General features: G+C 46.9%; 1 pseudogene; it reads right to left on the reverse strand.

Moving 5' to 3' along the window:
• Positions 1-319: 319 nt before the first annotated feature.
• On the reverse strand, positions 320-438 carry LOC124552564 (annotated as a pseudogene).
• Positions 439-4,551: the final 4,113 nt, after the last annotated feature.

A 4,551-nucleotide genomic window follows, 5' to 3' on the forward strand; every position in this document is an offset into this window, starting at 1 on the left:
GCTCGCAGCATTCCATGGATAATTGTTTGCGAAATAGAAAGACCAAGTATTTACCCAATCACTCATTGGTCCTTCAGTCACCATACTCGGGTCCACTACGTGGGTCATCCGCCATGTAGCCTTCAAGTTCTCTAACTTCATCCGAACAGGCCTCGGAAGGCTCATCGGTACCGACCGACCACCGTGTTATCCTCAGACAATAAGAATGCAGGTATGGAGGGGCATGTGGTCAGCACACCGCTCTCCCAGCCATTCTCAGTTTCGGGCGGGTCCGGAGTCGCGCCTCAGTGGGTCTCACACGAGCTGAGTGCACCCCGCTTGCCAACAGCGCTCGATAGACCCGGTCAGTCACCCATCGAAGTGTTAACCAAGGCCGACAGCGCTTAACTTCGGTGATCTGACGGGAACCAGTGTTACCACTGAGGCAACGCTGTTGGCGTAAGTGTTCTAAGCAGCACTGTAAATACCTTGGTCCCAAACGCCCGTGATGAATTATCAGCATCTGTCTTCCGGCTCAAATATCTACCGTCTGCGCTGCAAACGGTCCTTTCGTGGAGTGATACCGTCATACCCTCCTGATGATAGCTTCATTGTGTTGCAGTTTTTGTTCGTGTATTGAACATCTGCTTGCTTTCCGTCTTAGTGCCTGGACGAAGGCCAGTATCCAGGCCATCCCTAAGGGTGACACCAAGTTCATAGCCCAGGTACGGTGGGCTGGCTGAACGGGTGGCAAGCCGACAAGCCGAACGGCGCGGTCCTGCGGTACCTTTCACTACTACAGGTCCGCTAATTACGGAGCCCTGCGCGCTGCAGTCCCAGCCGCGGCAGCAGTCGGACCGGATGAATCGCTTCTTTCACTGCTGCTAATTACTACTCCCGCCCACGGACTGGATCGTTCGTATCCCCCCTCCCCTTTTCTCCCCCACGAAACTTCAACCGGATCGCAAATCCCTATTCACTGAGCTAATTTCCGGCGTTTAGAGTAGTGCCTTACAAAGAAAAAAAAAAAGAACAAAAAAAGGAAAAAAGTTCGTTCATTAAAATTTCAGTCTGACCAAGACTGCACAGAAACAGTGTATTCACCTACCAAGTGAAATGCGAGCCAGTACCACGCCCTTCTCCAAACTTCACTTGCAAATCAATTACTCGTCAGCCTGAGAAGTGCGGCCTCTAGCTAGTAATTATTATAAATCAGCTGCAGCAAGGGGGAGTAAACTCTTAAAAGAAAATCGCTTGCACCACGTCGAGTAAGCAGAAAAGTTGCAGTAGCAAGTTGCCAAGGAGTTTATTTCGCCCGACTTGCTGCGTTTCTCCTCCAGACTGCAGACACATGCAGAGTGTTGGTCGAACAGCGGATCGACTGCGTTATGAAACTACGTACTCTGGCTAACAAACAAGAAAAACTGGAACTTAATGTGCAATATTATGTCAAATATTTTTTTTTTTTTTTTTTTTTTTTTTTTGTTTTCTAGACAACCGATTTTCTTTTCTGTTTTGCTCAGTGCCCCCGTAACGCAGTTTTAGGTTCATTCACTGGTGACGTATCAAGTAACCTTATGCCACAAGTATGGTATATCAGGGATTTATTTATTTTCCAGGCTGTGGCTAAGCCATGTCTCCGCAATATCCTTTCTTTCAGAAGTGCTAGTACTGCACGGTTCGCAGGGGAGCTTCTGTTAAGTTTGGAAGGTAGGAGACGAGGTACTGGCAGAAGTAAAGCTGTGAGGACGGGGCGTGAGTCGTGCTTGGGTAGCTCACTTGGTAGAGTACTTGCCCGCGAAAGGCAAAGGTCCCGAGTTAGAGTCTCGGCCCGGCACACAGTTTTAATCTGCCAGGAAGTTTTATTTATTTTGTTTACTAATTCTTCACAATTACAGTCTATTATCTAGAAAGATAAGACAGGCGCCAAACTCAAATTTTTGGTTATAGTAAAAGTATATATAACAATTATTATTACTTAGTACTCAGAAATTCTACGAAATTAACGCCGAAACAAAGAAACAGAGAAAGGAAGAGGAACAAACGATTTTCTACCACCATAAAACTACTTTTGATCCCTTAGCCAAGAAGGCAACTACTAGTATTATATCGTCTTGTTCATTTATTGGCGTCATCGTTTCCTTGTGGAACTGATACATATAAATTACTGAAGGGCGTTTCCGCTACTGGAGCCGCCCAAACTATCCCGGACAACAGTCATTGGCTGCTGGATTTCTTGGAAGTATGGCGCTCACTTTAACTTCTTAGAAATCTCATTTGCGTAATCAATTGCGCTAGTCCCACGACCGCTCTTGAAGACAGTTTCCTTCAGGTGTCGCCGATCTCAGTTGCCTTGTCTCCATCTGCGCGTAACGTAAAGGGACCGGTGATCCGGCCAGTCTGTAGATGGTTTTAGGCGGTTTTCCATCTGCCTCGGCAAATGCGGGCTGGTTCCCCTTATTCCGCCTCAGCTACACTACGTCGGCGATTGCTGCGCAAACAAGTTCTCCACGTACGCGTACACCACCATTACTCTACCACGCAAACATAGGGGTTACACTCGTCTGGTGTGAGACGTTCCCTGGGGGGTCCACCGGGGGCCGAACCACACAATAACCCTGGGTTCGGTGTGGGGCGGCGGAGGGGTGAAGTGGATTGCGGTAGTCGTCGTGGGGTTGCGGACCACTGCGGCTGCGGCGGGGACGGAGCCTCTCCGTCGTTTCTAGGTCCCCAGTTAACATAACATAACATAACATAATGTAAAGGGAGATACTCGGTCAGGGTAGAAAACTGTACCTACAATTTATCTCTGTGGCAGGCGAAAGTTATTTTTCTGGCCGCTAACACCACCTAGGGGAAGAGCACAAATGACCCTCTAAAGAGGTAGAAAAGGCGAAGGAGGCGTGCAAAGGCAGAAACATTTGTAGGGCAAAAGCAAAGTGTAGTCCTCACAAATATGAATCACAAGTTGCTGGAAGTGACTTGGAGTAAATGTTAAACATGGTATAAATGTATGAGGGAAACCGATCAGACAATAAAACCTGCTGATGCCAAACAGAAACTCCTTTTCCTCGGCAAAAACGAAGACAGTTCAAACAGTTGGTCATCTGTTTGGCTGGTGCCACTGGAAGAGCAAGCAGACATCTTGATGCATTAAACGTAAACTCCGTCCACAGGACCCGGAGGGTCCATCGGGACAGATTGGCCTCCGTGTCATCCTCTGCCAATGGCGTCATGGTGTAGAGGGCGTGGTGTCAGCACACCACTGTCCCGGCCGTTGTCAGTTTTCGTGACTGGGGCCGCTACTACTCGGTCAGGTAGCTCTTCAGTTGGTGTCAGAAGCTGACCGCATCCCGTTCCAGTCGATCCACCAAGGAAAAAGCCCTGCCAGTACCGGGAATAGGACCCGGGTCCTCCGCGTAGCTGTCAGCTGGGCTCACCGCCCAGCTATGCAGGCGGGCGTTGTTGACAGAGTGGATAACGAATCTCAAAATGTTCAAATGTGTGTGAATTCCTAAGGGACCAAGCTGCTCGGTTATCGGACCCTAGACTTATACACTACTTAAACTAACTTACTATAAGAAGAACACACACACCCATGCCCGAGGGAGGATTCGAACCTCCGGCGGGAGGACCGAGAAATCCGTGACAAAGTGGCTCAAACCGCGCGGCCACTCCGAGCAGCATAACGAATCTGCACCTATAGCTTGTCAGTTCAGACTTGGCCACGGTTAGTGAACAAGAGTATAGGTTTGAGGTTGGTAAAGGATACACTTTTTCTGTTGATATAGAAGATGGCTTCTTGGCAGTTTTCGAGTATCATGAAGCTACGAGTACAATAACGTAGTATCGTTGAAAGAACTTTATTATAAGCCTCGGAGCTTTATTTAAATTTCATACGTTTTTTGTGGCGTATGGAAGTCATCCCGATGGAGTTGGGATATTTTCTGTAATAAAACAATGACATTTCTTGCCGTTCAGTGTTCTCAATTCTGGGTTGTATGGAGTAGCGACTCTATAATTAATACGACCCCTATGTTTCAAATCCTGAAGGTGGCAGGGGTAAAATACACGGAGCAAAAGGCTATTTGCAATTTGTACAGAAAGCAGATGGCAGTTATAAGAGTCGAGGGACATGAAAGGGAAGCAGTGATTGGGAAGGTAGTGAGACAGGGTTGTAGCCTCTCCCCGATGTTATTCAATTTGTATATTGAGCAATCAGTAAAGGAAACAAAAGAAAAATTCGGAGTAGGTATTAAAATTCACGGAGAAGATATAAAAACTTTGAAATTTGCCGATGACATTGTAATTCTGTCAGAGACAGCAAAGGACTTGGAAGAGCAGTTGAACGGAATGGACAGTGTCTTGAAAGGAGGATATAAGATGAACATCAACAAAAGCAAAACGAGGATAATGGAATGTAGTCGAATTAAATCGGGTGATGCTGAGGGAATTAGATGAGGAAATGAGACACTTAAAGTAGTAAAGGATTTTTGCATTTGGTCGAAATAGAGAGGATATAAAATGTAGACTGGCAATGGCAAGGAAAGCGTTTCTGAAGAAGAGAAATTT

This window comes from Schistocerca americana, chromosome 1, assembly GCF_021461395.2.
Source record: "Schistocerca americana isolate TAMUIC-IGC-003095 chromosome 1, iqSchAmer2.1, whole genome shotgun sequence".
Lineage (NCBI taxonomy): Eukaryota > Metazoa > Arthropoda > Insecta > Orthoptera > Acrididae > Schistocerca > Schistocerca americana.